The sequence below is a fragment of the Ranitomeya variabilis genome, chromosome 5 (assembly GCF_051348905.1).
Source record: "Ranitomeya variabilis isolate aRanVar5 chromosome 5, aRanVar5.hap1, whole genome shotgun sequence".
Lineage (NCBI taxonomy): Eukaryota > Metazoa > Chordata > Amphibia > Anura > Dendrobatidae > Ranitomeya > Ranitomeya variabilis.
In genome coordinates, this window is record NC_135236.1 from 282732769 (window position 1) to 282759025 (window position 26257).

The window sequence follows — 26257 nt, forward strand, 5'->3', positions numbered from 1 at the left end:
GAAAAATGGTGTGTTTTTTTCTTGTCTTTTCATTTTGCCTTTTATACATGTTATTATATAGGAAAGAATGTTTCCATTTTGTCTTTAATTTTGTATGTTTCTGTATTGTCATTCTATAAAAGTGGCATAATACTCCAACAACATTGTTCCCAGGAGGGACCTGGGAGTCAGACATGCTGTTCCTATTCCATTTCAGCAGTGGTTCCATCCACTTCAGCGGTTTTCTGCACTTCTCACCCCCCCCCAGACATCCTGGTAGGGTCTTCTGGAAAATTCTTGAGTTTCTCATTGACTTCCATTATGCTTGTTACTCAAAATGAGCACCTGAGCATTACGATTTGCTTGATTCGAGTAATGAGCACCCAAGCATTTTAGTGCTCACTCATTGCTAATCTTTATACAGGTCCTTCTCAAAAAATTAGCATATAGTGTTACATTTCATTATTTACCATAATGTAATGATTACAATTAAACTTTCATATATTATAGATTCATTATCCACCAACTGAAATTTGTCAGGTATTTTATTGTTTTAATACTGATGATTTTGGCATACAACTCCTGATAACCCAAAAAACCTGTCTCAATAAATTAGCATATTTCACCCGTCCAATCAAATAAAAGTGTTTTTTAATAACAAACAAAAAAACCATCAAATAATAATGTTCAGTTATGCACTCAATACTTGGTCGGGAATCCTTTGGCAGAAATGACTGCTTCAATGCGGCGTGGCATGGAGGCAATTAGCCTGTGACATTGCTGAGATGTTATGGAGGCCCAGGATGCTTCAATAGCGGCCTTAAGCATATCCAGAGTGTTGGGTCTTGCGTCTCTCAACTTTCTCTTCACAATATCCCACAGATTCTCTATGGGGTTCAGGTCAGGAGAGTTGGCAGGCCAATTGAGCACAGTAATACCATGGTCAGTAAACCATTTACCAGTGGTTTTGGCACTGTGAGCAGGTGCCAGGTCGTGCTGAAAAATGAAATCTTCATCTCCATAAAGCATTTCAGCCGATGGAAGCATGAAGTGCTCCAAAATCTCCTGATAGCTAGCTGCATTGACCCTGCCCTTGATGAAACACAGTGGACCAACACCAGCAGCTGACATGGCACCCCACACCATCACTGACTGTGGGTACTTGACACTGGACTTCAGGCATTTTGGCATTTCCTTCTCCCCAGTCTTCCTCCAGACTCTGGCACCTTGATTTCCGAATGACATGCAAAATTTGCTTTCATCAGAAAAAAGTACTTGGGACCACTTAGCAACAGTCCAGTGCTGCTTCTCTGTAGCCCAGGTCAGGCGCTTCTGCCGCTGTTTATGGTTCAAAAGTGGCTTTACCTGGGGAATGCGGCACCTGTAGCCCATTTCCTGCACACGCCTGTGCACGGTGGCTCTGGATGTTTCCACACCAGACTCAGTCCACTGCTTCCTCAGGTTCCCCAAGGTCTGGAATCGGTCCTTCTCCACAATCTTCCTCAGGGTCCGGTCACCTCTTCTCGTTGTACAGCGTTTTCTGCCACATTGTTTCCTTCCAACAGACTTACCATTGAGGTGCCTTGATACAGCACTCTGGGAACAGCCTATTTGTTGAGAAATTTCTTTCTGGGTCTTACCCTCTTGCTTGAGGGTGTCAATGATGGCCTTCTTGACATCTGTCAGGTCGCTAGTCTTACCCATGATGGGGGTTTTGAGTAATGAACCAGGCAGGGAGTTTTTAAAAGCCTCAGGTATCTTTTGCATGTGTTTAGAGTTAATTAGTTGATTCAGAAGATTAGGGTAATAGGTCGTTTAGAGAACCTTTTCTTGATATGCTAATTTATTGAGACAGGTTTTTTGGGTTATCAGGAGTTGTATGCCAAAATCATCAGTATTAAAACAATAAAAGACCTGACAAATTTCAGTTGGTGGATAATGAATCTATAATATATGAAAGTTTAATTGTAATCATTACATTATGGTAAATAATGAAATTTAACACTATATGCTAATTTTTTGAGAAGGACCTGTACATTGTCCTTTTAAAAAACTGTTTATATAAAATTAGTTTATTTTTATTGATATCTGAGTATTACGTTGTTCCTGGCATATTATCTCTTTTGGGTGTTTTATGTCTCTGTACCCTCTGGGGACCAAAAATATACATTACTTTGGGTTTCAAAAATGTAACTAATAAAAAAGAATATACTGTATGTGTGACGCCCGTGAGACCGAGGTACCCAGCACCAGATCAATGAGGTCCGTCTCTTGAGGGGGGTGTCACTAGTGGCTTGACCCGGTGCTGTGGCCTCAGACGATGCACAGTGTAAGGGATATCATGAAGGAACAGACACTTACTTGATAAGCAGCAGGTCCTCTCAGCTGTGATGACCCCGATCCTGGATCGATGGCTATTGTCCAAATGAAAGACTGAGGCACTGGAACGTTTAACCAGTTTACTTCAACAAAAAGGGATTTGTAACCAACACTGTCACCGGAGTCTGTATAAGAACTCTGAAATTACTTTGACCCTGTCAGGATTTCCACCTCTTATTATGCGCAGTTTCTGTATGGCCCTGCTGCTGTATGTGAACTGGCTGCCGGCCCAATCTGTCTCTTCTATGCTCTGGTTCGACGGACAACCCGAGTCCTTTTTGTCGGCTTACCCCCTCTGGGAGTACCGCTGAACTCTGTGTCTGTTGCTGCGTCTTACCCTAGTGAAGCTGATATCACCTCACGTCCTTCCGGTTGCTGTATTATATATAATGAATATAGCCACGGATCCGGTATCCGTCTCTGCGCCTATTATGGGTAGTGATTATTGCTACACGGTTCTCACACTGTCCTTTTTCTCTATTCTTCTTTTCCTACTATGGGTATTACGGGCCTATAATCCGTCATAGGGCTGTTAGGAGTTCAGTTATACGACCTCTCACTTTCAGCTCCTCAGCCCAACTGCCAATCGTTTTCTCAGACCAGAATAGATCAAGGGGAGTCTCTGGAGCTCCCCCTTCTGGTCGGAGATGGTAGTGCAGTCTTGCTATTTTTATATTTGTATTTGGTGTCAATAACTATTTTTGTGGCAAATACCCCTAGGGGCGCCACATATGTCATATGTAAGGATGGTGGAGACTGTGCTACAGCATTCCTGTCCCGGAAGACACCAATTGCATCAGTGTGATGTGTTGTTGTGATGTAATCTGAAGTGTCTTTCGTCTTTTGTATATATTGTGATACGGTTATACATAGTATTATAGGTAATGTTAACAATGTATAGTTATGTAGGATAAATATTGATAGTATAATGTGAGGTATAGTGTTATAGGATAGGTAGTGTAGGATGTTTATAGTTGACTATAGGGTGAGATAGAGTTACTGTTTGGGACTAGCCCACAGGGGGTTGTGTTAGTGTTACGGAAAGCAACTGCTTCTTATTAGTTAGGGAGTTAGAGTTTGGTGTGCAACATCAGCATAACCGCAAAAGTGTGGCTCACAGTTAGAGGAAACTAAGACAAAGTGATAGTGCAATCCTAAAGAAGACCTGACAAAAAGAGACACCGTGACATTCCGGAAACAGGTCCTAGGAAAGGACGCCAAGTCACTAGCCCCAGAGCTAGAAACACAGAAAGTAATGAGCATAACATAACTTAGCATGTGGGACTAGTGGGGGTCCCAGCAGTAGATCAAGTGTGCCAGTAGTGCAAGAAATAGAATGGGGAACCGCTGAGCAAGTAAGGAGACTTGCTGATCAGGACTGCAGTGTTAAAGAAGGAGTGTGGCGGAGTAGACCATTGTGCCTCACTAGCCCTGGAGTTCAGGATACTGAAAGTGTAAAATGCTTTATACTGTACAGAAATTGTCCATAAGACTTTCTACCCACTATCCCTTGTATATAACCTTCACCAAGTTACTGTTCAGTAAAGGCCATGATTTGGAATTGAATTCTCTGTCATTGAACTGTGAAACAACTGGTCTTGGCCAGCTCACATCACCAGCTACATACTGCCTGCCCTGAGCCGCGCTACAGATACATTCCCTTTATAACATTAGTATTCATAAACATTGTTATCCCAGATAAAAACTGAGTGAACATTTTCTTGTGTGCATAGTTTTAGTTAACTACTATTATTTAAAAAAAATGCAAACAACATATTGCATACTTAAAATGTAATATTTTAACATTTTATGTTTTCTATAAAATAAAGTGCAGTATGAAAACCTAAGAAAAAAAAAAAATAGAATGCAAAAAATACTACCTCATGAGATAATTAGTTTATCTGCAAAAATTGCCAGTCCAATAAGTATCAATAATACCAGTTCTGTAGCTACAAGCTATACTTCAGCTCAATCAATGGAAGAATAAATAAGTGACACAAACCACTTTATTTATTTGTTTATTTATTTTATAAATCTCTGAATAATCTCTTATTTCTGCAAAAAAAAACTATTCAAGTTTGGTATCAATGCAATTGTACTGGTATGGAAAATCATGTTGTCATTTGTCTTTCATTTGGAAGATTAAAAAGGTATCATTCTTGGAAAATTGAGCCATTTATGGCTTGCCACAACCTTTTTTCCAGGTCCCAGGCAGATTCCCAGGGACCACAGTGCTCTGACCAGTAGCAGTGTTTTGACGGCTCTTGGCCCTTTAATTTTTCTTACTCTGCGAACATGTGCACACAGCGTTCATTGAATGTTGCAGCATATGCGATGAAAGATTTCATCTTCATGCTGGTCATTGCCAGTGTCAAGCCTACTTCATGGGCGGAGTTAGCGTGCAGCCTGCTCCCATGCCACTGAGAAAGAGAGCAGTGACTTTGTCTCCTGTGATGTCTATACTGCAGCCACAGCATTACCTGTGATGATTATGCCACAGCATTATGTCCTCTGTGATGTATATCATAGTGATGTGATGTATCCCCCTACCTGATCTATCTATTATGTGTAAACGGCATCACGCTCTCTCCCGCACCTGAAATCCGCTGCCTCAGGGTAACTCTTGACTCTGCCCTGTCCTTCAAACCGCATGTCCAAAGTCTTGCCACCTCCTGTCGCCTCCAACTCAAAAATATTGCCAGAATCCATCCCTTACTCAGCCCACAATCTACCAAAACTCTTGTGCATGCCCTCATCATGTCCTGCCTCGATTACTGCAACACCATCCTTTGTGGCCTCCCCGCTAACTCTCTTGGACCTCTCCAGTCTGTCCTCAACTCTGCTGCCCGGCTAATCCACCTCTCTCCTCGCTACTCCCCTGCTTCTCCCCTCCACTGGCTCCCAATTCCCCAATGAATCCAGTTCAAACTACTAACACTGATCTACAAAGCCATCCACAACCTGTCCCCTCCCTATATCTCTGAACTAATCTCCCAATATCTTCCCTCACGTAATCTTCAATCCTCCCAAGACCTCCTACTCTCCTTCATACTTATTCGTTCCTCACACAACCGCATCCTCGATTTCTCCCGAATATCCCCCATCCTCTGGAATTCAACGCCTCAACATGTCCGATAATCCACCACCTTCAGATCCTTCAGATGGAACCTGAAAACCCATCTCTTCAGGAAAGCCTACAGCCTGCAATAACCATTCCGCCGCCTCACCACCACCCGAGCTGCCGCGTCACCACCACCTGAGTTGCTGCCTCACCACCACCCAAGATGCCGCCTCACCACCACCAGAGCTGCTGCTTCACCACCACCAGAGCTGCCCCACCCCCTACCTTCTGTCTCTTCCCCATTATCCCATAGTATGTAAGTCCGCAAGGACAAGGTCCTCTCACCTCTGTATCAGTCTGTCATTGTAAATTTGTTTACTGTAAACCATATCTGTAACTCTGTACGTAACACATTTCTCATGTACAGCACCATGGAATTAATGGTGCTATATAAATAAATAATAATAATAATGTATATATGGCAGCCCATATTTGCTCTGATGTTCTGTTTATACTGTAGCCCCAGTATCTCCTGTGTTGATTATGCCGCAGGCCCATTTCTTCTGTGATGGCTATACCTCAGCCCCTTGTCTCCTGTGATGTATACACTGTGTGCAGAATTATTAGGCAAGTTGTATTTTGATCACATGATACTTTTTATACATGTTGTCCTACTCCAAGCTGTTCAGGCTTGAGAGCCAACTACCAATTAAGTAAATCAGGTGATCTGCATCTCTGTAATGAGGAGAGGTGTTGTCTAATGACATCAAAACCCTATATAAGGTGTGTTTAATTATTAGGCAACTTAATTTCCTTTGGTAAAATGGGTGAGAAAAGAGATTTGATGAGCTCTGAAAAGTCCAAAATTGTGAGATGTCTTGCAGAGGGATGCAGCAGTCTTGATATTGCCAAACTTTTCAAGCATGATCACCAAACAATCAAGTGTTTCATGGCAAATAGCCAACAGGATCTCAAGAAGCGTGTTGGCCAAAAAAGGCGCAAAATAACTGCCCATGAATTGAGGAAAATCAAGCGTGAAACTGCCAAGATGCAATTTGCCACCAGTTTTGTCATATTTCAGAGCTGCAACGTTACTGGAGTAACAAAAAGCACAAGGTGTACAATACTCAGGGACATGGCCAAGGTAAGGAAGGCTGAAAAACGACCACCTTTGAACAAGAAACATAAGATAAAACGTCAAGACTGGGCCAAGAAATATCTAAAGACTGACTTTTCAAAGGTTTTATGGACTGATGAAATGAGAGTGACTCTTGAGGTGCCAGATGCTGGATCAGTAAAGGGCAGAGAGTTCATACTCCGACTCAGACGCCAGCAAGGTGGAGGTGTGGTACTGGTATGGGCAGGGCTGCCACTAGAAATTTCGGGGCCCCATACTGGCAAAATTTCCGGGGCCCCCTTGAGACTCCGCCCAGGCTCCACCACAGCTCCGCCTCCACGCCCCACCGCTCAAACTGTCCACAGTCCCACAGCTCTCTCTTGGAAAATCTCCACTTCTCACCTATCACACATTGACAGTTCCCATCACCAGATCACACATACAGCCGGCAGCTTTTGTTTTGGCCAAAAGATTTTTTAAGCCACCAAAATGACAAGGTAGACACTTTTGGCCGGGCCCTACTCTACTGTAACCTATTAAATATTTGTTAAAATATGCAATACAATTTAGGTATATTTTTATTTATTTTTCAATTTTTAAAATGACCTATAATACCACATACAAGGAGCAAATACCACAGCACCATGACCAGACACCATATTATCACCACAGTGACCTATAATACTATCTACAAGGCACAAATACCTCCACACCATGACCAGATGACATATTACCACCACAGTGATTGAATAATATCAAATACAAGGAACAAATACCACAACATCATGACCAGACCACATATTACCACCACATAGTGACTGAATACTACAATACTGATCAATAATAAAAATAACCCACAATACTATCAGCATAAGTGCCATTATACACAGGAGATCTGTACTTAGTATGCAGTGTCTGTGTACAAGTAATAGAGTGATCACCAGTGACATTATACACAGGAGCTCTGTATATAGTGTATAGGTAATCCAGTGATCACCGGTGACATTATACACAGGACCTCTGTATATAGTATACAGTGCATAGTGTCAGTGTATAGGTAACACACTGGCTCACCAGTGACGTCTCTAGGTGAAGTCCTTCATCTTTCATCCCGCACAGACCGCCATCACTTCATCCAGCTTGGACTCGTCTCTGCAGGAAATGACACAGTTATCTCGAGTTCCACTTGCAGAACACATTACTTAATTTTCCCAACTTCTACATTCCACCACATGAAGAAGGCGACATAGTATCACTCTACACAGTAATAGGACCACCTGTTATGGTTCTCAATGGCAAGAGAACATAGCCCAGCAAACATACGAACTAGCTCTTGGAAGGATGGAAACTAAACTGACCATGAACTAAACCTGCCGCACAACTAACAGTAGCCGGGTAGCGTAGCCTGCGTTTTATCCCTAGACGCCCAGCGCCGGCCGGAGGACTAACTAATCCTGGCAGAGGAAAATATAGTCCTGGCTCACCTCTAGAGAAATTTCCCCGAAAGGCAGACAGAGGCCCCCACAAATATTGGCGGTGATTTTAGATGAAATGACAAACGTAGTATGAAAATAGGTTTAGCAAAATTGAGGTCCGCTTACTAGATAGCAGGAAGACAGAAAGGGCACTTTCATGGTCAGCTGAAAACCCTATCAAAATACCATCCTGAAATTACTTTAAGACTCTAGTATTAACTCATAACATCAGAGTGGCAATTTCAGATCACAAGAGCTTTCCAGACACAGAAACGAAACTACAGCTGTGAACTGGAACAAAATGCAAAAACAAACAAGGACTAAGTCCAACTTAGCTGGGAGTTGTCTAGCAGCAGGAACATGCACAGAAAGGCTTCTGATTACAATGTTGACCGGCATGGAAGTGACAGAGGAGCAAGGCTAAATAGCGACTCCCACATCCTGATGGAAACAGGTGAACAGAGAGGATGATGCACACCAGTTCAATTCCACCAGTGGCCACCGGGGGAGCCCAAAATCCAATTTCACAACAACCACCCCTCCATTTAAAACAGTGTACTCAAAAAATAAAATAAATACATCACTGCAGTAATAATATCCCTTAATTAGCCCCTATGGTAATAATATTCGCCATCCTAGCCCCCGTGTCTCATTCCTGGCATCAGCCATATGTTCTCCCATCCTGCCCTAATGAGTATCCATCCTGCCCCATATGATCTCCCCATCCTGCCCCATCTGTCTCCATCGTATGCATCCTGCCCCATCCGTCTCCAATCCTGCCTCCAGTGTCTCCAATCATGCCCGTATCACCATTCTGCCCCATCTCCAATCATGCCCCCAGTGTCTCCAGTCATGCCCCCATGTGTCCAGCGTTCTGCCCCAGTGTGTCCAGCGTTCTGCCCCAGTGTGTCCAGCTGTTCTGCCCCAGTGTGTCCAGCCGTTCTGCCCCAGTGTGTCCAGCCATTCTGCCCCAGTGTGTCCAGCCGTTCTGCCCCAGTGTGTCCAGCCGTTCTGCCCCAGTCAGTGTCCAGCGTTCTGCCCCAGCGTTCTGCCCCAGTGTGTCAGCCGTTCTGCCCCAGTGTGTCCAGCGTTCTGCCCCAGTGTGTCCAGCCGTTCTGTCCCAGTGTGTCCAGCCGTTCTGCCCCAGTGTGTCCAGCCGTTCTGCCCCAGTGTGTCCAGCCGTTCTGCCCCAGTGTGTCCAGCCGTTCTGCCCCAGTGTGTCCAGCCGTTCTGCCCCAGTGTGTCCAGCCATTCTGCCCCAGTCAGTGTCCAGCGTTCTGCCCCAGCGTTCTGCCCCAGTGTGTCCAGCCGTTCTCTCCCAGTGTGTCCAGCTGTTCTGCCCCAGTGTGTCCAGCCGTTCTGCCCCAGTGTGTCCAGCCGTTCTGCCCCAGTGTGTCCAGCCGTTCTGCCCCAGTGTGTCCAGCCGTTCTGCCCCAGTGTGTCCAGCCGTTCTGCCCCAGTCAGTGTCCAGCATTCTGCCCCAGCGTTCTGCCCCAGTGTGTCCAGCCGTTCTGCCCCAGTGTGTCCAGCCGTTCTGCCCCAGTGTGTCCAGCCATTCTGCCCCAGTGTGTCCAGCCGTTCTGCCCCAGTGTGTCCAGCCGTTCTGCCCCAGTGTGTCCAGCGTCCTGCCCTGGGCCCCCCAGATCGCCGCTCAAAAAAAAAAAAAAAAAAAAACAAGTTCCGCTTACCTGCCGCGCTCCTGCTCTCTCCACGCAGCTGAAGTGTGCACTCGCCGGCGACTGACAATGATGTAAGACGCCGGCGACATGCACGCTGCGGCTGACGTCAGCTGCCAGCCTCAGATTGGCTGGCGGCTGTTAACTATTGACGTGCGGGCGCAGGCCCGCACGTCAATAGTGTTAAACAGCTGCAGCGCCGGCCGCCGCTAAGGGCCCGGTTCAGTATGCGGCTGCCGGTAGGGGCCCGGTGAGCAGATGATAGGGGGCCCGATGCGGGCCCCCTCTGCCCACCGGGCCCCATACGCCAGTCACGGCTGTAATGCCCTGATGGCGGCCCTGGGTATGGGCTGGTATCATCAAAGATGAACTTATGTGTAATAATTATAGGGGATAACTCAGGAGACTCTTTGCGTGGAACAAGACAACTACAGGACACAGTTTTATAAGTGGTAAAGTCTATATTATCACACCGTGATTCAAACACAAGTCCACAACACTGGAAATAATAAACGCAGCTAAGCAGTCTATAGGAATCTTCAGAGGAAAATGCAATCAGGCAGAAAGTCTATGAAGCACAGTTATTCTTGAGGAAACTTGACACAAATAAATCCTTGTCTTAGTCCAAACACAGATAGATATGCTTATAAGGCAGTTCAAATCATATCTTAGCTCAACCAGGGAGGCCTGGTTAATAGTCTCAGGTTATTGCAGAGCAGCACAGATTACATGTCCAGCAAATGCAGATGAAGTAAACACGAGCAGCAGCTGAAGGAGGATTACTGGAAACTTGTGTATGCAGCAGGAACTCAGAGCAGAGTAGCAGGATCACCACACAGGTTCACAGGAGCAGGTGTATAGCCAGGGAGTAATCAGAGGTCAGGAGCTGGATGCAAGGCAGAATACTCTAGCACAGACTGAAGGCTGGGGTGGAGTTTTATAGCAGGAAGACACAGTGCACATGAGACCAAAGACGCCATCTTGGAAAAGGGCAGTGATGCACAAAAGGTAAAAAATGTTCAGAGTCCTGACATTGTGGGACCTTTTCGGGTTGAGGATGGAGTGAAGCTCAACTCCCAGCCCTACTGCCAGTTTCTGGAAGACAGCTTCTTCAACCAGAGGTACAGGAAGAAGTCGGTATCTTTCAAGAAAAACATGATTTTCATGCAGGACAATGCTCCATCACATGCCTCCAAATACTCCACAGCGTGGCTGGCCAGTAAAGGTCTCAAAGAAGAAAAAATAATGACATGGCCCCCTTGTTCACCTGATCTGAAGCCCATAGAGAACCTGTGGTCCCTCATAAAATGTGAGATCTACAGGAAGGAAAAACAGTACACCAATCGGAACAGTGTCTGGGAGGCTGTGGTGGCTGCTGCACGGAATGTTGATCATAAACAGATCAAGCAACTGACAGAATCTATGGATGGAAGGCTGTTGAGTGTCATCATAAAGGAAGGTGGCTATGTTCGTCACTAATTTTTGGGGGTTTTGTTTTTGCATGTCAGAAATGTTTATTTCTAAATTTTGTGCAGTTATATTGGTTTACCTGGTGACAATAAACAAGTGAGATGGGAATATATTTGGTTTTTATTAAGTTGCCTAATAATTCTGCACAGTAATAGTTAACTGCACAAACAGATATCATCCTAAGATAGCCAAATCTAAAAAAAACCCTCCAGCTTCCAAAAATATTAAGCTTTGATGTTTATGAGTCTTTTGGGTTGATTGAGAACGTAGTTGTTGATCAATAATAAAAATAATCCTCTAAAATACAACTTGCCTAATAATTCTGCACACAGTGTATACAGCAGCCCCATGTCTCTTTAGTGATGTCTGTACTGCAGCCCCATGTTTACACTGATGTTCATACTACAGACCCAGCATCTCCTGTGATGTCTACTGTATACCACAACCCCATGTCTCTCTAATATTGTCTATACCGCAGCCCTATGTCTACTGTGATGTGTATGCTGCAGCCCCATTTCTCCTGTGATTATTCCACAGGCCCAGCATCTCTTGTGATGTCTATACAACAGCCCCATGTCACCTGTGATATCTATACCACAGCCAAAGCATCTCCTGTGATGTCTATACTGCAGCCCCATGTCTCTTGTGATGTCTATACCACAGCCACAGCATATGCTGTGATGTCTATACTGCAGCCCCATGTCTCCTGTAATGTATATGCCACAGCTCCATGCAGGTGCGGACTGGGGCTGCCTCGGCATTTGAAATCACACAAGCCCATGTTATGCTCGTCCCCATGAACCAGATGGGATATATTACTAATATTACGCTGGATGGAGGAAAGGAAGATTTTCTACAAGACCAATATTTCTAATGATACCCGTGGAATGCTGGGGTAAGTGACGAAGTCAGAAACTTTGTGCTCTGTCACAACTCTTAACAGTGTGGGCATCTTGAGAACACCGATTCTGTTCATAACGTAGCAGACAAGGTGGCCCATGACCAGACAGGCCCTTCTGGCATTTGCCAGAATCGCCAGATGGCCAGTCCGGCCCTGGCTCCATGTTTCTCTAGTGATGTTTATGTCAGAACCCTGTCTCTCTTATTATGCCTTTACCGCAGCCCCGTGTCTCCTGTGATTTATATGTTGCAGCCCCATGTCTTCTGTGATGTGTATGTCACAGCCCCATGTCTCCTGTGATGTATATGCTGCAGCCCCATGTTTCTCTAGCAATGCATATGTCACAGCCCTTGCTCTCTCATTATGTCTATACCGCAGCCCTTTGTCTCTTGTGTTGTATATGCCACATCACCCATGTCTCCTGTGACGTGTATGATGCATCCTCAAAGTCTCATGTGATGTACAGTATTTGCCGCAACATCCGTTTTTCGTGTGAGGTACAGTACAGACCAAAAGTTTGGACACACCTTCTCATTTAAAGATTTTTCTGTATTTTCACAACTGATGGTCCCAACCGCATTTATAAGGCAAGAAATCCCACTTATTAAACCTGACAGGGCACACCTGTGAAGTGAAAACCATTCCCGGTGACTACCTCTTGAAGCTCATTAAGAGAATGCCAAGAGTGTGCAAAGCAGTCATCAAAGCAAAAGGTGGCTACTTTGAAGAACCTAGAATATAAGACATAATTTTAGTTGTTTCACACTTTTTTGTTAAGTATATAATTCCACATGTGTTAATGCATAGTTTTGATGCCTTCAGTGTGAATGTACAATTTTCATAGTCATGAAAATACAGAAGAATCTTTAAATGAGAAGGTGTGTCCAAACTTTTGGTCTGTACTGTATATGCTGCATCCTCTATGCCTCCTGTTATATATACAGTGGGAAAAAAAAGGATTTAGTAAGCAACCAATTGTGCAAGTTAGTTCTTCTTAAAAAGATGAGGGAGGCCTGTAATTGACATGATAGGTAGACCACAACTATGAGAGTCAAAATGAGAAAACAAATCCAGAAAATCACCTTGTCTGATTTGACAAGATTTATATATGCCTGCGCGCAAACCTGCTCCTCTGGCAACGATTCATTGATGATGTTGTTTTTATTTGGTCTGGTGGCAGGACACCCTTAATCAGTTTTTAATGGATATCAATAAAAATGATTTCTTTTTAAATTTCACATCCACCACCAGTACCACAGGAATCAATTTTTTAGATATTAATATTTTTATTGCGGATGCTACAATCCAAACACGTACCTTCACTAAACCAACTGACACGAATATCTTTATTCCTCTAGACAGTTGCCACCTCCCAAGCTGGTTATTAAATATCCCTGAGAGCCAGTTTATGAGAATCCATCGGAATTGCTCTAGGCCTCAAGATTTTGATATAGAGGCAAAAATGTTCACTAATAAATTCTTGGAAAAAGGATACAGTGAAAAAGTCTTGGAAACATCGAAACGAACCGTTTTGACAAAATCTAGACAGGAGCTTATTAATCCTGTTGTCAAACCAAAGGACACGATGGACTCTATTCCTATAATAACACAATACAATGCCAACGCGAACATTCTTCGTAAAATAGTAAAAAAACATTGGCATATACTAAAAGACGATAAAGTCTTAGGGGAAAAAACTGCTACCCAGCCTCAATTTGTATACAAAAAATCTTGCAATCTGGGTAACTTGATTGCCCCTACTGTCCAGACTAAGCAACCTTGTAGACAACCCACTCTCTTCCAGAACACGTTAAAAGGTTTTTTCCATGCCGAAAATGCAGGCTGTGCACACAGACCATAATGCACAAACAAAAAAATATAAAAAAAAGGGGACAAAGAATTTACCATTAGTGTTGAGCAATACCGTCCGATACTTGAAAGTATCGGTATCGGAAAGTATCGGCCGATACCGGCAAAGTATCGGATCTGATCCGATACCGATACCCGATACCAATACAAGTGAATGGGACTCAAGTATCGGAAGGTATCCCTGATGGTTCCCAGGGACTGAAGGAGAGGAAACTCTCCTTCAGGCCCTGGGATCCATATTAATGTGTAAAATAAAGAATTAAAATAAAAAAATATTGATATACTCACCTCTCCGACGCAGCCTGGACCTTACCGCTGTGAACCGGCAGCCTTCTTTGCTTAAAATGAGCGCGTTCAGTACCTTCCATGAAGTCACGGCTTCTGATTGGTCGCGTGCCGCTCATGTGACCGCCACGCGACCAATCACAAGCCGTGACGTCATCCCTCAGGTCCTAAATTCCTAGAAGGGAATTTAGGACCTGAGGGATGATGTCACGGCTTGTGATTGGTCGCGTGGCGGTCACATGAGCGGCACGCGACCAATCAGAAGCCGTGATGTCATGGAAGGTACTGAACGCGCTCATTTTAAGCAAAGAAGGCTGCCGGTTCACAGCGGTAAGGTCCAGGCTGCGTCGGAGAGGTGAGTATATCAATATTTTTTATTTTAATTCTTTATTTTACACATGACACATGACACATGACGTGACGTCATGGAAGGTGCTGAACGCGCTCATTTTAAGCAAAGAAGGCTGCCGGTTACTACCAGGGCGCGTCCGAGGGTGAGTATATCCCTATTTTTTATTTTAATTCTTTATTTTTTACATGGATATGGATCCCAGGGCCTGAAGGAGAGTTTTCTCTCCTTCAGACCCTGGGAACCATACACTGGGAACTTCCGATTCCGATTCCCGATACCACAAAAGTATCGGATCTCGGTATCGGAATTCCGATACAGCAAATATCGGCCGATACCCAATACTTGCAGTATCGGAATGCTCAACACTACTTACCATTAAAGACTTTATTACTTGCTCTACAACAGGGGTGATATACACCATAAAATGTCCGTGCAAAAAACTATATTTGGGGAGGACTAAACGGCCCTTGAAAGTAAGAATTAATGAACATATACGCAATATTAAAAACAAATTTCTGGGCCATCCCCTCTCTAAGCATTTTATAGATTACCATAATGGATCAGTCCAACAGATGGAGATAGAGGGTATCGCTACAGTACATCACCATTGGAGAGGAGGCAACTATATCAAAGCTATGTCTAGAGCGAAGACAAAATGGATTTTTTATTAGACACCATTGTACCCAGAGGACTTAACAGCAGAGTAGAACTTTTTGGTTTTCAATAATCATGTTGATTGTTTGAGGAGATATAAGGACTGTCATTTGGGGTAAGGACCATCCCTCAGGAAAGAGACAGACGTCTCCGAAACGCGTTGGTTATTGGTCCTTACCACGTTCTGTACACATCTTTGGGTTACTACAGCGGTCACATGAGTCACCACGTCACGAAGGTCCTGCAGACGAGCCCCTTTCACCGCTCGCACCACACGCGGAGTCTGCTCTATTGGATCCTGCTTCTTATCCGAAGTTCTGCAAGGAATGGCTGCCACCAGCCAGGGCAGCTATTCAGATTGATTCACATTTTTCTACTTACCTCTATTCATCTTGCTGCTGATCGTCAGGATACTGTTCATCTTCATCTCATACTGCTCCAACACTGGGGGTAAGAATCGATTTATTTTTAACTATACACCACATTTATTTATGATTTGTGTGCTATAATTTACATTTTTTACATAGCGGTGGGCCCTCTGTTGTTTTCTTTATTGGCCCAGTGCACCTCTACCAACGGACAGGTAAATTGGTCTTCTTCGTGGACATTATCTGGGCTTTTATTCAGCGCGAATCTGTATATACAGATGTATATACATTTCTTCATATATATACAGTATATATACAGTATATATATATATATATATATATATATATATATATATATATATATATATACTAGATGGTGGCCCGATTCTAACGCATCGGGTTTTCTAGAATATGTATGTATTTTTATAGGAGCCACATAGTATATAGTAGCCACGCAGTATATAACACAGCCCACGTAATGTATAGCACAGCCCACGCAGTATATAACATAGCCCACGTATTATATAGCACAGCCCATGCAGTATATAACACAGCCCACGCAGTCTATAACACAGCCCATGCAGTATATAACACAGCCCACGCAGTATATAACACAGCCCACACAATATATAGCACAGCCTACGTAATATATAGCACAGCCCACGCAGTATATAACACAGGCCACGCAATATATAACACAGCCACGCAGTATATAACACAGGCCACGCAGTATATAACAGCCCACGCAGTATATAACACAGGCCACGCAGTATATAACAGTGGTAATGCAGTATATAACCCAGCCCATGCAGTATATAACACAGCCCATGCAGTATATAACACAGCCCACATAGTATATAACACTGCTACGTAGTATATAGTAGCCACGCAGTATATAACACAGCCCACGTAATATATAGCACAGCCTATGCAGTATATAACAAAGCCCACGTAGTATATAACATAGCCCGCGCAGTATATAACACAGCCCATGCAGTATATAACACTGCCCACATAGTATATAGCAGCCACGCAGTATATAACACAGCCCACGTAGTATATAGCAGTGTGGGCACCATATCCCTGTTAAAAAAAATAATTAAAATAAAAAATAGTTATATACTCACCCTCCGGCATTCAGCGAAGCTGTCCCGATGCGCACGCTGCTGCTGCCAGCTTCCATTCCCAGAGATGCATTGCAAAATTACCCAGATGACTTGGCGGTCTCGGCCGGACTGTGCCCCTCGCTGATTGGTCGGGGCCTGGTGGCCGCAACCAATCAGCGACACGGGATTTCCGTTGCAGACAGACAGACAAACAGAGAAGCAGACGGAAGTACCCCTTAGACAATTATATATATAGATATATACACTCACCGGCCACTTTATTAGATACACCTGTCCAACTTCTTGTTAACACTTAATTTCTAATCAGCCAATCACATGGCGGCAACTCAGTGCATTTAGGCATGTAGACATGGTCAAGACAATCTCCTGCAGTTCAAACCGAGCATCAGTATGGGGAAGAAAGGTGATTTGAGTGCCTTTGAACGTGGCATGGTTGTTGGTGCCAGAAGGGCTGGTCTGAGTATTTCAGAAACTGCTGATCTACTGGGATTTTCACGCACAACAATCTCTAGGGTTTACAGAGAATGGTCCGAAAAAGAAAAAAAATCCAGTGAGCGGCAGTTCTGTGGGCGGAAATGCCTTGTTGATGCCAGAGGTCAGAGGAGAATGGGCAGACTGGTTCGAGCTGATAGAAAGGCAACAGTGACTCAAATCGCCACCCGTTACAACCAAGGTAGGCCTAAGAGCATCTCTGAACGCACAGTGCGTCGAACTTTGAGGCAGATGGGCTACAGCAGCAGAAGACCACACCGGGTACCACTCCTTTCAGCTAAGAACAGGAAACTGAGGCTACAATTTGTACAAGCTCATCGAAATTGGACAGTAGAAGATTGGAAAAACGTTGCTTGGTCTGATGAGTCTCGATTTCTGCTGCGACATTCGGATGGTAGGGTCAGAATTTGGCGTAAACAACATGAAAGCATGGATCCATCCTGCCTTGTATGGAGCATCTTTGGGATGTGCAGCCGACAAATCTGCGGCAACTGTGTGATGCCATCATGTCAATATGGACCAAAATCTCTGAGGAATGCTTCCAGCACCTTGTTGAATCTATGCCACGAAGAATTGAGGCAGTTCTGAAGGCAAAAGGGGGTCCAACCCGTTACTAGCATGGTGTACCTAATAAAGTGGCCGGTGAGTGTATATCGTATATACTCTACCCTATCCTATGTCTCCTCTGTGATGTATATAAAACAGTCTCTCCTACGCGATGTATATACATATATTCAGCAGTTTCGGTGGCTCCTATGTGTTGTATAAACAGCTGTCTTGGTGTCTCCTGTGTGGTGTATAATCAGCATTCTCAGTTTCTCCTATATGATATTTAAACAACTGTCTCAGTGTCTCCTATATGATGGTTTTAAGGCAGTCTAAGTGCCTCCTATGTGATGTAAATACAGCAGTCTCTGTGTCTCCTATGTGTTGTATATACAGCAGTTTCATTGTCTAATATATGATGTATAAACAGCAGTCTCATTGTCTCGTATGTGATATATAAAGCAGTTTTGGTGTCTCATATGAGATGCATATACAACAGTCCTTGTGTCTCCTATATGATGTATATATGGCAGTCTCGGTGTCCCCTAGGTGATGTTTACTGCAGATCTCCCTCTGCTTGAGTTCTATAAATATAATGTGAGCAGTGATTAATGCAGCGCCCCAGAGTCCTGGTCGTTGCAGTAATGTTGCTCTCCCACTAAGGGGAGTGTTGTTACGTCCGATGGCACTAAAGAAGTTCACCTGACCAGGTATCACACACACACTTCACACTCCAGCCACCAGGGGGAGTGGTTCTATCTAGTAGGCCACTCCTCACGCTCTGGTAAAACTGGGGGTTGGACAGGAAGCCAGGGAGAAAGTAGCTGGGAAGAGCTAGAGAGAGGACCTGTCAGGGGTGGGATCCTGGCAGAGTCCTAGAAAAGGAAAGGAAGCGAGGCTTATTGTGGAGAGTGAGGAATGGAAATACAGCAAAAGGAGATAATACCAGAAGGGGTCGTGCCTGAAGATCAGCAACACCCTTCTGAGGCACGTAGCCGGTGGCCGGAACGCCGAGAAAGTAAGAGACTCCACGGATTACTTTAAACCACGGCCGGACAGTTAACCATAGGTTGGCTGTCTCACCATTACACCTAACGAAGACAGCGGAGGCAAGTGTGGGAGAGGGGCATCTCTAGGGTCCCTATAAAATAGCTCCAGGCTTACCCCGTCATACGGGTGCGTCCTATCCACATCATCTGGGGGACGGAGAGAGAGAAAGAACAGAGATATACACGACGGTTGTGAGGACTATCCCGTGGTGCTCAGTAGGGAAGTACTACAACACACAGGCGCTAGAATGTAGACACTGATTTCCACCTGCAAAGGGAACTCTGGATGTGCCTTCGGACCGGCCGGTCTCCGCCAGCCCTGTTAACAGTACTCTGGATTGCGGACCCTGAAGCCTTCAGTAAAGAGGTAAAGAGACTGCAACTCTGTGTCCTCGTTATTTACCGCGAACTGCATCATGCGCCACTACCTACACCTTGCATTGGACGCCCCTTAGCAGGGTCACGGACCTGGTCTAGCCACCGTGACGACCACAGAACTGAGATAGAGAGGCCCGGTACTGAGTACCCCGCGGCCCTGCGTCTGGGGGCGCTCCAACTTGGCGTCACGAACAGGATCTACCTAAGCCTGAAGAATCAGGTCATGTGTGCCTTGGAACTGTGATTTATTGTGCTTGAACCGTGATTTATTGCAAAGACTGTCGATTGCCGCTTGCCGCCAAAAGTTCCCGCCACGTTCCGCCATTGCCACATACGGAGGGAGGAGCCATAGCTTCGTGGGCGGTGCCGGCCAAAAGAAGTGCGGAACAAGAAACCGCGGTAAAGTGCCGATCCCGGAAGAGGAACCCCGACCTCCAGCAGGTTAGCAAGAGAGGGGAACGGCCATGTCTGAGGCGGGAGGAGCGGAGGCGGCGATCGCAGCCGCGGACCTGGAGGCAGCTCCGGTCCCCGCGGTAGACGTAGCCGCGGGCCCTATACTACCACCAGTTGTCGCAGGGCCCGCCGCCCCCGTCAACCAGCCGGAGGCTGCCGCGACTACAACGGCCATCATGCCCTTCTCCATGCCGTACTTGCCAGGGGCGGCCTGGCTCCCGCGATACTCTGGAGAGTCGCATACGTTAACTGACTTCAAAGAAGGGATCTGCAGCCTGCTCGAGTTCTATCCCCTGACAGAGCCTCAGAAAGTCCATATGATAACAAACCAACTCTTTGGGGCGGCTCTGAGGGAAGTGAAGTCCTGGCCCGCCGCGGATAAGGGGACTGCACAGCAGATTTTTGCAAAGCTTAAAGCCACCTTTGACACCCGTACCCCTACAGAAATTAAGTTGACTTTCTATGGGTGTAAACAGAGGCCGCAGGATAGCTTACGGGACTATGCCCTTAACTTCCAGGAGGCGCTGCGGGCCATCAAGCAGAGTGACCCAGACAGCATGCAAGATGAAGATAAACTCCTGAAAGAGCGGTTCATTGAGGGGCTCCTGTGCAGTCACCAGAGGGGCCAACTGCACTTCCTGGCCATGCAGAATCCAGATCTGACTTTTGCGCAATTCAAGGATAAAGCCATCCAGGCGCTGCAAGAGCGACAGCCCGGCCGTGCAGTACCTCCCAGGCGTCAAGCTCTTACGTACCACCAGGAGGTGGCGCCGGATGCCCCAGTTGCCGCCGAGGCCGATGCACAGGTCCTGGAGGACGACTCCCGTGCGGGACTACGCCTCCAGATGCAGGAGTTGACCAAGAGCGTTGCTGCCCTAGCCCGGACCGTGCAGTCCCTGCAGGAGGCCCCCAAGGAGAAGATCCAGCTGGCCTCCAGACCGGAGGATGTCCCCTGGATGCGACAGAGGAGGACTCCACCGACCAGAGGCAGGGATGACGATCGTTTTCATCGGGACGGACGACCTATCTGCCGCCGCTGTCACCAGGTGGGCCACCTCGCAAGGTACTGTCATTTAAACGAGCAACCCCTGGGGCAGAGGGCCAACCCCCAGGAGTAGGACGATCTGGCCCACAGCATTGGAGAGCCAAATACATTGGAGGGCGACCAGTTCTTCCAGTTGTGATCGACGGTATCCCCATGAACACTTTGCTGGACACCGGTTCTCAGGTGACGACTATGCCTTACGTGCTTTATAAACGTTATTGGGAGGACACCGATATTACTTGTGGCCCCGATGATGATTTCACTATAATAGCCAGTAATGGCCAGCCGTTGCCGCAAGTGGGGTATAAAGAGGTCACTATCAAAGTGGGGCGGGTGGAATTGAAGGCCCAAGGGATTGTAATTGTTGATATTGACCGCCGTGAATGTAATCCCATGATGACCATCGGTACCAATGTTATAGAAAATTGTCTTGCAGAAGTTATTGTCTTGTTACAACAGGCAGCAGAGACGGCTGGCTACAGTGAGCAGCGTGCCCTGCAAAAAGAAATCAGGGCTCTGATGCAGAGATGGTGGAGCTGAATGGTGGTGAAATTGGTCGTGTCACAGTGAGTGATTCCAACCCCATTGCGATACCCCCCAGGAGCGAGATGTTACTATGGTGTCGGGCAGCCATCGGCCTCAGGGGTAAAGACTATCAGGCCCTGGTAGAATCCGTATACTCAGACAACAGGCCTACTCTCCTAACAGCTAGGGGGGTGGTTGACGTCCGCCAGGGAGGGTGCCAGTATGCATCCTTAATTGTGGGGAGGAGGAGGTCCATCTCACTAAATAAGTCACACTCGCCAAACTGTTTACTGTCAACAATAGTGTGATACAAACACCTGGACCCTTGGTCCCGTCCAATCCGGCGGAGGACAACGGTTCAGGTTCTGCAGGGCACCCGAAAGATTGGTGTCAGGAATTGCATTTGGGCACTGACTCTACCCCATCTCACCAGAAACAGGGGGCCTACAGGGTGGTTCAGGAGTATGAGCGGGTATTTAGTAAACACCCCTTAGACTTTGGGCAGGCAAAAGGGATCCAACATCACATCCCCACAGGAGACCATCGACCCATAAAGGAGAGATACCGTCCGGTACCCCCAGCTCATTACCAGTGTGCCAAAGACATGTTGCGAGAAATGAAGGAGGCTGGGGTAGTGAGGGACAGTTGTAGCCCTTGGGCAGCTCCATTGGTCCTCGTTAAGAAGAAGGATGGCACAATGAGGATGTGTGTTGATTATAGGCAGTTAAATCGCATTACATATAAGGATGCATACCCACTGCCCAGGATAGAGGAATCCCTGGCTGCTTTAAAGTCAGCTAACTACTTCTCTACCTTAGATCTCACCAGTGGGTACTGGCAGGTTCCCGTGGCAGAGGCGGACAAGGAGAAGACGTCCTTTACGACGCCGATGGGTCTATGCGAATTCAACTACATGCCCTTCGGATTGTGCAACGCCCCGGGGACGTTCCAGAGGATGATGGAGTGCTGTTTGGGGCACAAGAACTTTGAAACTGTACTGCTGTATCTGGACGATGTCATCGTCTTCTCCAAGACCTACAAAGACCACCTGAAGCACCTGGCCGAGGTGTTTGAAGCCCTATCCAACTTTGGCTTAAAGGTGAAACCATCCAAATGCCACCTGCTGAAGCCCAAAGTGCAGTATCTCGGCCATGTGGTGAGTGCTGAAGGAGTGGCCCCAGACCCCGACAAGGTTACGGTGATTAAGGACTGGCCGAAGCCCAGCAACCTCCATGAAGTCCGGCAGTTCCTCGGGTTGGTAGGCTATTACCGAAGGTTCATCAAGGACTTCACCAAGAAGGCCGCGCCATTGCAAGACCTGTTGGTGGGCCAATCCAAGAAGACTAAGGGGAAGAGTACCCCATTTGATTGGAACGAAGGACTGGAAGGATCATTCACTTGCCTGAAGATGGCGCTGACGGGAGAAGAGGTACTGGCCTACCCTGAGTATGATCAACCATTTGTACTGTATACGGATGCCAGCAACGTAGGACTGGGAGCTGTGTTGTCCCAGATCCAGAAAGGCAAGGAGCGGGTAATCGCCTACGCCAGCAGGAAACTTCGTCCCACGGAAAGGAACCCTGACAACTACAGTTCCTTCAAACTGGAATTCCTCGCCATCGTTTTGGAAGTGACGGAGAGGTTCAAGCACTACCTGGCCTCAGCAAAGTTTACCGTCTTTACGGATAACAATCCACTAACACACTTGGACACAGCAAAAGTCGGGGCCTTGGAACAGCGGTGGATGGCCCGGCTGTCTAACTACGACTTCACCATCAAGTACCGGGCAGGACGCAAGAATGCGAATGCCGATGCCTTGTCCCGGATGCCCAATTTGCCAGAACCGGGGGAGGACCCAGAGGCACTTGAAGAAATAGAACTGCCCGCTTTCCATCGCCCCAAAGCCACTCAATGCTCCCATCATGTGAAAGATAGGCCCAGAAACAACCAGGATACCACGCTAAATCCCCTGCCCCACTATGGGTGGGCAGAGACCCAGGATGGTGACCCCGCGGTCCGTCGGGTGAAAGAACTCCTGACGCAGGCAGGTTTGCATCCCGGCCCGGATGATCCACAAGAAACCCAACAGCTGTGGAAAGGGAGAAGCAAATTGTTTATTCACGATGGTAAGCTGTGCCGAAGAAGTATCGACCCCCGCACTCACGAATTGGTATGGCAGATAGTGGTTCCGAGGCAGGATGTGCCGATGGCTCTGGGTGCGTACCACGATGGGGCTGGACACTTCGGGTGGAGGAAGTTAGAGAGACTACTCCGAGGGAGATTCTAGTGGATTGGCATGAAAAGAGCTATCGAGAAGTGGTGTTGAGAGTGTGGCCCATGCAGCCTACGTAGGAAGGACCATGACAGCCAACGGGCTCCTTTGCGGCCCATCATCACCAAACGGCCGCTAGAACTGGTCGCACTGGACCACGTGAAGCTGACACCTAGCCGGTCGGGCTATATTTATGCTCTCACCATCGTGGATCACTACTCCAGGTTCCTGGTGGTTGTGCCTGTGAAGGATCTAATGGCCAGAACGGCCGCCAAAACCTTCCAGCAGTACTTCTGTAGGCCCCATGGGTATCCGGAGAAGGTACTGACCGATCAGGGACCAGCGTTTGAGGCGGAGGTGTTCCAGGAGTTCTGCAATCTGTACGGGTGTAAGAAGATCAGAACCACACCGTACCATCCCCAAACCAACGGGATGTGTGAAAAAATGAACCAAGTGGTGATCGACTTACTGAAGACCTTGCCTGTAGAAGAACGGAACTTGTGGCCAACAAAATTGCCCGACCTGGTAGACATGTACAACCACATTCCAGTGAATTCTACCAATTGTACTCCGGCGTACCTGATGCGTGGAAGGTCTAGCAAGTTGCCCGTTGATCTGGACATGGGGGTTCTAACCCCCGAAGATACCTCGCCGGATGCCAATTGGGATACGGAGAGGCAGCAAAGGTACCGCAAAGTACAGGAATGCGTGGAAAGAAGTCTCGCTCAGGCCAGGCAAAAACAGGAAAGGGACTACAACCAGCATGCTCCTGCGATTCCCTTGCCACCTGGTGAGCAGGTACTCAAGCGGAAGAGAAAGCTACACAAACTTGACGACCAATGGGAAGCGGAACCGTATACCATCCTGCCATCCGATTTCGACAATACCAAAGTCTGTCTCATCAGCAAAGATGGAGGGGAAACCTCAACGGCAATATCCAGAGACCACCTAAAGGTATGCCCCGATAAGTTGAGGGAGAAAGAAACAAGCCCAAGAGCCCCTCCACCAGCAGAAGAGGAGAAGATGATACACACCGTTCTTGGTGATTTTCCCCAGTCTTGGACACAAATAAATCAGGCTATCGTAGTACCGATCTTAACGTTTCGTCAACCGAACCCGCCTGAACTAGACGTGATGCCAGATCCTCTGGCTCCGCAACCACCACAGATCCCGCCGGGTGATGCCATGCCCACCGTCGGACCGGCGGAGCCTCCCTCTGCTGTCGGCGAATCTGCCGTACCCACTGTTGGTAGCAGCAGCCCTGAGAGATCCAGCATGCCAGTACTACCCAGACTCACTAGAAGCGTAGCTAGAAGGCAGTGCACGACACCAGTGGTAGCAAGCATAGCGAGCCCTGCTAGGCCAATAGCAACCCCTGCACTACGGAGGTCTACACGTAGTACCAGAAATCAGACTCCCCTTCGCTACAAAACTTGGAGGTACTGATTAAAGTGCTAATTGTGTTTGTGTAAATATCTATGTTACAAGTTTAAAAATGGACAACGGAGCAGTGGACTGTGAATTGCTCCAAGACTTTCCAAAGGGACCCCTTTGTTGACCCGGGGTCCCTGCTATTTTAAAGTTACAACCATTGAACTGAGAGTCATGAACTGTGTGTGACCAAACTTTTGCAACGTTCAAGCATCCTCACCTCCCATAAAGGGAAGCACTGTTATATATTCATTTGTTCATAGCATTTACTTATTTGTAGTGTTTCAAAATTTTGTGTGTTTTCTAATGACATGTAATGTTGTTTTTTCTTTTCCCAGTCCGGGAGTCCTGGATTTAACCGAGGGGGGAGTGCAGCGCCCCAGAGTCCTGGTCGTTGCAGTAATGTTGCTCTCCCACTAAGGGGAGTGATGTTACATCCGATGGCACTAAAGAAGTTCACCTGACCAGGTATCACACACACACACTTCACACTCCGGCCACCAGGGGGAGTGGTTCTATCTAGTAGGCCTCTCCTCACACTCTGGTAAAACTGGGGGTTGGACAGGAAGCCAGGGAGAAAGTAGCTGGGAAGAGCTAGAGAGAGGACCTGTCAGGGGTGGGATCCTGGCAGAGTCCTAGAAAAGGAAAAGAAGCAAGGCTTATTGTGGAGAGTGAGGAACGGAAATACAGCAAAAGGAGAAAATAACAGAAGGGGTCGTGCCTCAAGATCAGCAACACCCTTCTGAGGCGCGTAGCCGATGGCCAGAACGCCGAGAAAGTAAGAGACTCCATGGATTACTTTAAACCACGGCCGGACAGTTAACCATAGGTTGGCTGTCTCACCATTACACCTAACGAAGACAACGGAGGCAACTGTGGGAGAGGGGCATCCCTAGGGTCCCTATAAAATAGCTCCAGGCCTATCCCGTCATACGGGTGTGTCCTATCCATATCATCTGGGGGACGGAGAGAGAGAAAGAGAAAGAACAGAGATATACACGACAGTTGTGAGGACTATCCCGTGGTGCTCAGTAGGGAAGTACTACAACACACAGGCGCTAGAAGGTAAACACTGATTTCCACCTGCAAAGGGAACTCTGGATGTGCCTTCGGACCGGCCGGTCTCCGCCAGCCCTGTTAACAGTACTCTGGATTGCGGACCCTGAAGCCTCCAGTAAAGAGGTAAAGAGACTGCAACTCTGTGTCCTCGTTATTTACCGCGAACTGCATCACGCACCACTACCTACACCTTGCATTGGACGCCCCTTAGCAGGGTCACGGACCTGGTCTAGCCACCGTGACGACCACAGAACTGAGATAGAGAGGCCCGGTACCGAGCACCCCGCGGCCCTG